General features: G+C 26.9%; 1 non-coding gene across 1 annotated transcript; it reads right to left on the bottom strand.

Moving 5' to 3' along the window:
* Nucleotides 1–311: 311 nt before the first annotated feature.
* Nucleotides 312–418, bottom strand: MIR166A (microRNA MIR166a). The gene has a single exon (NR_127231.1). It is a non-coding gene; the product is annotated as a microRNA MIR166a (primary transcript).
* Nucleotides 419–10,401: the final 9,983 nt, after the last annotated feature.

Genomic DNA, 10,401 nt, shown 5'->3' with positions numbered 1-10,401 from the left:
ATGACTATATACTACTACTATAACAAACAATAGGGCATACGTTACTGACCAAAGAAACACAGATCATGACCCAAAAAAAGGCAGTAATGATGAAACTTTTGGGATTTGTAACAACTTAAAAAGTCAAGATATTCATCATTACACCAATCTACAATAGAGTATAGTATATAGAACAAACAAAAAAGGATTGATTCACAAACGGACAAACAAATCAACGGAAACAAAAACAAATACAGTTATAGGAGACTTACCAGTAAAAATGTTGAAACGGATCTAATTAATTAGTGTTGTGAGAGAGCAATATTCATTGTGGGGAATGAAGCCTGGTCCGACGACGTCAAAAACATTATAGATCTATAAACAATATACAGATCTATGAGTAATAAAGAATTTGATTCCTCGAGCCAGACAACATTCCCCGCAATACAAAAGCTCTCTCCCGTTAGATGCTATTTTCCCCCAAAAGTATCGGCTTAGTTTATGGGGGAAACACAGAGAAAGGGATAGAGATTAGAGTGTGTGATGATGAAGAGAATGATTTGTTGGGGAAAAAAATAAAGAAGAGTTGAAGAAGAGGCTGGTTAATAGGACAAAAAATAAGGGGCACAGTCTCACTCTACCAGCTGTTGGGGTTTCTGAAATGACCACGAACCCCATGCACACTCCTCAATTCTCAATATTCTAAATTCTAAATCAAATGAAGAATATTGCTTATAATAATTCTAATTATTCAAATATTTCTTTCCAGAGAAAATGAAAATATTCAGACACAAATTATTAATTTCGTCTTCAAATTATTGACAGTTTTAAAAATATTTATTTATCCGACTAGAGATAGTACTTTTCCTCTAACACATAACATAGCAAATAGTTTCAAATTCTTGTAAGAGTATGAGCGTGTTTTCACTCATATTGAATGAACGGAGATGCATTAAAGTTTCATTAGTCATATAAATTTGTATTTTTATGTTTGTGAATAGTTGAGGACTGAAACTAATAACTCATGTCAAGTTTTAAAATATTTTTAATATCTTTCTTTCTTTGACTATTCAATTAGTAACCAGGTAAATGGTAACGGAGGGGGTAATTAATTGAATTGCAGTGTTAATGGGATTTAGGTAGTTGAATTAGAGTCCAGCGTTGAGGTAATTAGTGACTACGTATCTTTAATCGTAATCAGTGTCTAATAAATTAAACGAATAGGTCAACCTTGTCAAACAGCTACGGATTTGGAATTAATTGTGAGACAAATGATTAATGATTTTGTCACGTCCCTAAAATCCTATGCTAATCTAAAACGCGCGCTGCTCTAATTCTACCAAATTATACTTCATCAATCACATTTACATGTTGTTCTTACTAAAAATAAATAGTTTTTAAGATAATGTTAAATGACCAGAAAATTTAGCCAAAAATTTAAGAAGTCTAAAATATCCTTTTTATTTTAAAATAAACTGATTTTCATTTTTTAATTAAAAAATATTAAAGTTAAAAGAGTAAAAATGTTTTAAAAGGTAAAATAATATAGTGTGAAATATGCAAAATTTTCTGGCCAAAAGAATTTTTCTAGCTTTTAATATTTGTCATTTCAGAAAATCAATGTATAAATAATACTATTCTTCATGATAACCCTGGAGAGCTACTCCTTCGATCTACTTTTAATTGTCATGTTGCGTTTTTTCGAAAGACAATTTGACTAATTTTCAAAGTTAAATTAGATTACATTAATTCGATATTTTAAATTTAAAAAATTAGATATTAAAAAACAATACAAAAAGTACTATAAATTTCAATTTTTTGCATATCAATATGATGAAAAAATATATCATAAAATATTAGTCAAAGTTAATATCCTTGACTCTAAAAAAAGGAAACTATGACAATTAAAAGTGGACGGATGTAATATTAACCTTGAAAGCATGAATTCGAGTAACATAAAAAAAAACTAAATAATTAATTCATGTTCATCAATCAGTTAATTAATCAACATAAATTAATTTATGTTTATTTATTGAAAATTTGACTTTAAAAAAATACTAAATAACGATACAATAATAAACTTATATAATTTCGTAAGTGACATGAAATTTAAAATAATGAATATAAATAAGAATATCGAATCCAACAACGCATATGTGACTAGCTAGTTGCTATATTTTTAGCTCTTTTTTACAGCTTGGTCAACAAACAATAAAAAACCTCGAATATTGTGGAAAATAACATTCTACTAACACGGATACAGAGTCATCCGTCCATTTTTTTTATTTTTGATTTAATATGAAATTTAGAAATACTTTCTTCGTTTTAATTGATGTGATAGCTTTTAAATTTTGAAATTCAAACAAGTTTATTTTTTATTTATCTTTCGTCAATTATTGAGATTTAGAGTATTTTTTTACGTTGTTTATAAATATATAAATTTAATTTCAAAAAATTTGAAGATTTCACGCGTAAATTTCTAGTCAAACAAAATCTCTTTTACTCTCAAAAATGAAAAGTGTCACATAAATTGAGATAGATGGAGTAAAAAATTTGAAATTTATGATATAAAATAATTATAGTGTTGATGTGGCTATATAAATCATTTAATTTAAAATAAATTGAACATTTTAAAGTTAAAAGTGTTATTAAATATAAATATGGGTCACTTCTTGGGACTAATAGTAAAAGAAAGTGTATTTCGGGACAAATGAGTATTTTTTTTCTCAATTTTTGTGACACATTTTTTCGTCTATCTAATAATAAGAATGAAATATTTTTATAATATAAAATAATTTCACTTTAAATTGTTCAAATTTAAAAAAAATCTTTTTTTTCTTCTTAAATACATGTTAGTTAATAAGTATTTTCTCAGTTTCAATTTATGTGATTTTATTTGACTTACACATAATTTAAAAGAGATAGCCAAACTTTTGAAACTTCTTATTTATAACAATAACAAGTCATTAATATACTTGTATGAATATATATTATTCCATTAAAAATAAAAGTGAATAGTATGAATTTGAGCATATAAATATAATATAAATTAGACGAATTCGAACATATAAATAGCATATACTCTCTTCGTCCACTTTTAATTGTCATGTTGTGTTTTTTGAGTGTTAATTTGACTAATTTTCAAAGTTAAATTAAATTACTTAATTCAATATTTTAAACAAAAAAAAATTAAATATTCAAAAACTATACAAAACTACTCTAAATTGAAATTTCTTGCATATCAATATGATGAAAAAATACATCATAAAATGTTAGTCAATTTTTTTATAGTTTAACTCTAAAAGAGAAAATTAGTACAATTAAAAATTATACCAAAAAAGTCGTATCCTTGATCAGACGATGAGTAAGTGATGATTGTCGATGAGATTTATGAAATAAAAATGTGTGTTTGTGTGATAGAGGGAGAAGCAAAAATTAATGAGAGCACACAAGTGAGTCAGAGCAGTAGTTGAGTTGTTGAGATACCCGATAATAATGGACTAAATATAATCGTTTTTACTTCCTACTCCTATATTACCATAGTGTGGCTGGCCAGCATCTGTTTTATTGGACTCAAATAATGTCATACATATAAACGAATTGGTTTGGTGGAGCATTAAGTAGTGTTTCATTCTTAATCAGATATTTTATATTTGAATTTTTTGAGATATAAAATTACTTTAGTTAGAGAGCATTTTAATTTCATCATAAATTTTGTTTTAATCAAGCTTCAATATAGATATCAAATGAAAAAAACGATTAATTTTCATATATAGCAAAAATAAAAATTATATTTATATATTATAACTATAATTTGCATAATTGCGCTCCATAGCAAATTTAATATTTGCTATGGAGATTTAGATTTGTATAATTCGCTAGATAAATCCAATTTATATACAAATTGTTCAATTTTGATTTATACAATTGGATAATTTGTATATAAAACGTTTAGTTTCTTTTATATGTGTATATGTATACAGTCATGTTCGTCTTTAATTATGATAATTACATTTGTATATTAGATGTTATTGTACATATAGCTGCAATTTGTATATGTACGTGTTCTTTGTATAAGTGTATATGTGAAATCTATATGCAAATAAGAAATGTATTAGCTGTAATTTGTATAAGTATATGTTCTTTTTGTTGTGTTTTAAAGTTGTATATGTATATATGTGTAATATGTATATATATATATATATATAAATAAATTTGTATTAGTTGAATCTGTATATGTATATGAAAATTCATGAAAAAAATTAAAAATATTAAACAGAATACAAAAAAAATAATATAAAGTTGATTTCAACATGTTTTTGACGGTTACCTGAAATTTTAGTAGCACATTCGGAAGAGTAATGGCGACAATTCAAAATTCTAAAATAATGTTGGTGAGAGGAAACTAATCTGGGTGAGAGAATTTAGGAGAAAATCGTGTAAAGGGGAAGAGAAAAGAACCGAAAATTCAAAATTCAAAAATAATGTGGATGAGAGGAAACTAATCTGGGTGAGAGATTTTAGGAGAAAATGGTGTAAATGGGGATAGAAAATAACTGCTTTGATTTGTATATATCTTTATACAAATAAGCAACAAGAACTCAGTAACAGCAGCCAAAGAAGTAGACCGCCATTTTCTTGTCCTTTAACAAACAAGTAATTCAATTTTTTGGCCTAAAACTGCCACATCATTTCGTATTATTCTGAGGATTCATTCATTTTGATTCGATTTTTGAGGGGGATAAAAATGGATTTAAATGTTTCCTTGTATTCAGGAAATTAAAGGTTGATAGTTTAATTGAGTTGCCCTACATTCATTGAGTAAAATTATGGTATTTTATAATAATGTTAAAGAGATTTGTATCACAGCTCTTTGCCTATTTGTGTAATTGTGTGGAACTTTTTGAAAGAAAAAAAAGAACAATGATAACAGCAAGCGTGGAACTTGGAAGTTGGAACTACTCACAAGGCTTTTTTAGTAGTACTTAATTTAAACTTATAATTTATTGGCTTTTACACTTTTAGTAGTATTTTAATTATAATTTATTAACAAGGGCAAATTTCAATTATAATTGATAACGGCAGTTTCGTAGTTAGTACTTTTCATCATACAATAATTTAAAAAACAGAGTAAAATAAGTAAAAAGAAATAAATATAAATAAAATAAACAAAAAATTACAAAATTTTAAAAAGCCCACTAAGCAGGCCCATAACAAAAACCGAACCGAACTGAATTATTTCGGTTCGGTATTCGGTACACGTTGTATAAAAACTGAAAAAACCGGAAAAAAAAATCGAAACCGAACCGAAATACCGAATGCCCAGCCCTAATTCAATTGAGTAGAAAATGTCGCTCGGAGAAATTGCTAGTACCTACGCTTGTTTGATCCTTCACAACGATGACATCGCCATCACCGCAAAAAAGATTTCTGCTCTTGTAAAAGCAGCAAATGTCACAGTCGAGCCTTACTGGCTTCTCTTGTTCGCCAAACTTGCCGAGAAGAGAAACATCTCTGATCTCATCATAAACGTTGGTGCCGGCGGTGATGGTGTATAAAAGGAAATTCAATTATTATTTTTTACTTATACAAATTCGTGAGACCCATTAATAGCAAATTGTCTGAAATTGTAGCTACTCAAAAGAAATAAATGAAGCAGCAGCTATATTGTTTATTTTAAATTAATAATTTGTCATTATGCACAATTTTCTCAAAAAAAAAACACCGCTTATCCATAATGTTGATGATATGCTTTAGTACTCATAAATGAACTATGCAGTATGTGATCCAAATTTAAATAAAATTTTAATAGGAAGTTAAAACACCGAAAGAAAAAAAAAAAAACAAGAAAGGGACCCTCGTTTGGCGCGTCCTTTTTGCATAGGCGAAGAAGTCGAGGAGGAGGATTGAGTCAGGCTTCCATCTTTTTCACTCTGCCTCTTTTCTTTTCTTTACCCTTCTACTAATATTTTATGCATTTTCCCTATCCTATTATATCCCTTTCAATTTACCCCCACATATTTAGTATTCTCTACGTTCATTTTTACTTATAACATTTTTACTTGGCATATTTATTAAAAAATTATTGATGATATAAATATTTTATCAAATTATTTCTATTACATGATATTTAGTATCTTAGAAAATAATTTGAAGAAAGAGTATAAAAGTTAAGGATAAACATAAAAAAATATTATTGTATTTTCTTGATATGTCGAAACTGATTAGGTAAATGAAAATTTATTTTAGAAAAAAATAACAAGTAAAAATGAACGGAGGGAGTACTATCTCCATCCATTTTTAATTGTCAAAGTTTCATTTTTAGAATCAAACGATAATAACTTTGGCTAACAATTTACAATGTATTTTTTCATCATATGAATATGCAAAAAATTGAAATTTATAGTACTTTTTGTAGTTTTTAAATAGCTAAATTTTTTTGCTTAAAATATCGAATTAATATATTCTAATTTAATTTAAAAAGTTAGTTAAATTTACTTTTGAAAAACGCAATATGACAATTAAAAGTGGACACAGAGAGTATGTTGAATATTTAACTGTAAATTTTAGGAATAACAAAGATAAAAATCATATTAGCGCTCTATATCTACATTTTTGCTAGTTGCGCTCCATAACCATATTATGTGCTATGGAGCTTTTGATATGTATAAATCGCATCAATTTGTATAATTCGGGCGCTAATTCGTCTGCGCCTATGAAAATTGTGTTTGTATATATATATTCTTTGTGTTAGGCTAGAGTGGCGAGCGAGATTGTGAGAGAGAGGAGAGAGGTGAATTATATATGTTATATCGATTAGATAATTGTATATATTTAACTACTATGTATATGTATCAATGATGATTTTGTATGTCAGCATAAAATTTGAATTCGTATACAATTGAATCTAGTTAAAATATTTGTATTTGTATATCAAATTTCTCTCTCGCTTTATGCAAACACAAATTATACATTTGTGTTTGTATAAAGTAAGAGAGACGAGGGAGAGATGACTGAAAAAAGGAGAGTGGCGAGCGAGATTCCAGAGAGAGGCGAATGACATGAAGTTTGTTTCGAATTGAAATAAATGAAACTGTAATTATAACATTAATTTTGAATTAATAGTTTTCTATGATGCATAATTTTTTAAAAAATAATTCTTTACATCTAAATTTTAAACTATTAATCATTATTTTTATAATATTTTTATATTCAAATTTATAATCAAGATTAAATTACTCTATTTGATACTCTAACCTCAAACTGTGATACTGTATAAATTGGAACAGAGAGAAGAATTACTTGGCCTATATTGACTACATACGAGTCTTAAGAATGTTTTTATAAATTAAACTTTATTGTTGATATTTTAAAATCGAGACTTAAACTATTATGGAGTATTGTTTTATGTGCTTATTTAAAATTAGGAATAATATTTGGAAAAATAATAAAATTATTTTGATTTGCAAAAATGAAAAATGAACAAGTATAAAGAAAACGTAATAATTGAAATGAAGAGAAAATTTGTCTTTTTGGCTAGGTATAACTTGGTACTTGTTAAACCAAACGTGACGTAAGAATCTTTTAATGCTGGTGAAGTAGACATCATCATGATGTTGATTGATGAAAATTTGAGATTTTTTATTAATTGAAAAATATAGGCAAGTTTTGACGATTCATTAAAATTTATAATAAAGTCATGATACAATTTATATGGAAGTTTTGATAGGCAGGGGCGGAGCTACTGTAGCAAAAGGGGGTTTGGTCGAACTCATTGGCTTTTCTGTAGACTTTATATTTGTATTAAAATATGAAGTACAATGTATATAAGAATTATAACTTCTTTTTTAAAAAAAAAAATTATGACAAGATTTATACTGAAGTCATATAAAAATCTTTTCTCTTATTTTTAACAAAAAATACAACTCCTCCTCCAAAATTTTGTCTAATGTAGAGGTCATTTGGATTGGCTCAATTAGTATAAAGATTTTGCAGTATTTTCTCAATATAAGTGTAAAATATTTTAAATTTTCTGTTATTTTTGTTCCCTCAGTTTTGTTCTCATGGAACTTTCACTTTGTATATAATCAGTTAAAAATATACGTACTTATTTAGATGATAAAATTCGATTTTAATTTAAATCGTTTAATAAGTACTCATATTTTAGAGTAAGCTTTTGTTGTGATGTTTTAAGAATTTTCTTAACTTGCTTTTATCCGTTACGTTTCTTCCCGCCAGGTTGAATTGGGTTTGGTTCTGGCCTGTTGACTCACAAATTCAAGCCCAATTAGTATTTACTCATCCACCAAAAATTCAAGTCCAAAATATTTTATTAATAAAGCCTCAAGTTTCAAAATCGTACACAAAAATAATTAAGGAGTGAAATAAATAAAGAGAAAATTTTATAATTGACATATGTAAAACTAATTATTATTAGTTATGACATTATTCTTTTTATTTCAAGTTTTAACATTAAACAATTACGGGCTATTTAACAAATTAGTAATGAGAATTAATAATAGGCATAAAATCAGAAGAGCCATAACAAAAAGAATATTTGTTTTCTTTGTTTAGCTCAAAACAAACATTTTCTCTCATCTGTTTATTGTTTATCAAAACAAATTTCATTTTTTTTTATCAATATTCGTCTCTTTCTCTATCAACGCTAAAAACAATGATCGTCATTGTTTTCTCTCACGATTTTTTTGTTTCGTATTCATTATCGTTTTATATTGTGATGGAAGATTTCTTCTCAATATTAATAAAGTATAGTGGTAGATGGGATTGTTTAATAATCGTATACCAATTTCATACTATTATTCTTTATAATTATACACCAATTTCATACCAAAAGTAAACACTGATTCATACCAGATTCTTACAAAACGAGTACCATTTTTTAAACAATTGTAACTTATAATTGGTGTTTTGTTATATAAATAATATACGAAATGCATACATGTTTTTTTAACAATATTTAAACCAATTTCATGCCAAAAGTAAACACTAGTTCATACCACCAGATTCTACCAGAAGAATACTAATTCAAAACAATTGTACCTTGTCATTGTGTTTGTCGTATAAATAGTATACTTAATGCATACCAATTTTTTGTTAATATCTATATCGATTTCATACCAACAGTAAACACTTATTCATACAAACAAATATTCTTTGTAATTTTATGACTTACAAAATCTGAATCGGAATCTGAATATTCAGACAACGAAGGTTCCGCCATATTCTCTTTCTTTTTTGGTCCTTTACAATTTGGAGGAGTAGATATTTTCTTTAATTTTTGTTTCTTCTCCTTCGCCCCAAAAACTAGCTCTCAACATCCTAGAGGAAAGGCCCAAAAGTTACTGCCTCCTTAGCCCACCAAAACAAGCCGCCTTAGCCCACCAAAACTGATCTTAATAATCATAAATATATAGAAAATAGATATGTATAATTAATATTAACTATTTGAATAGTGTATATTTACATAGCGAAGCATAGCCCAAATTCAGATTGTTAAATTATATGTGTTTGGGTTGGTTTATTTTGGAGAAAATAACACATATATGGTTGCTAGTTTGCACCCATAGCCCAAACTAGCAAACAGAAATATATCTACAACCCTACATGAATATGAAGATTTTAAAAAGAAAAAAGAAATTTAAGTGATAATTGAGATAAGATCAAGTATTAAATTGATTATAAGAAAATACTCCCCTTTGTTCCCTTTTACTTTAACAAATCAAAGAGAGAACCAATAATTTTCTTCAAATTTTATCCTATTATTGATAAAATATATTTTAATTTATAGTAGAATTTAGGTTTACAAATAATAGTAATCAATAAAAGTAAATTAGTAAAATAAATATTTAGCAATTGCTTTAACTTTAGGTGCGTGAAAAACACAAGCTAAACAACTAAATGAAACGAAGAGAGTAATCGTGTAAAATATACATGTAGTCGACACATTGTTTTAGTGCTGTTAATTGTACGAGGTTGATATGAAACCACATGCTAACGCCATTAAAATAAACAAATTGCAGTTTAATATTGTTGTCAACTCACTTAGTTGCATCTACCGGTAACAATTATTAACGATGCTATTTAATAACATTCCCTTCGATTCCATTTCAAATTTATATATATCGAATTGAAGCATAACATTGTATAAATGGACATATACTATAATAAAAATAATTTTTGGTAGTATTAAATATGTTTATTAATTAAAGTTTTTATCGGCATTAGATAATTGGATCCAATGTCGCTATAAGCTTTAAGGACATTGACAAAGAATGCTGAAATGTAATTTCTCACCAGTAGTTACCTTTAAAAATAACTTATTTAGCAATAATAAACGGTTACGGTTAATTAATTATCGTTAAAAATCATGTTTAAGTATAGTGAGATATTTATACTTATCCC

Source organism: Solanum tuberosum, unplaced genomic scaffold, assembly GCF_000226075.1.
Source record: "Solanum tuberosum cultivar DM 1-3 516 R44 unplaced genomic scaffold, SolTub_3.0 scf00010, whole genome shotgun sequence".
NCBI classification, from domain to species: Eukaryota; Viridiplantae; Streptophyta; class Magnoliopsida; order Solanales; family Solanaceae; genus Solanum; species Solanum tuberosum.
This window is presented reverse-complemented; position numbering and strand designations above follow the sequence as displayed.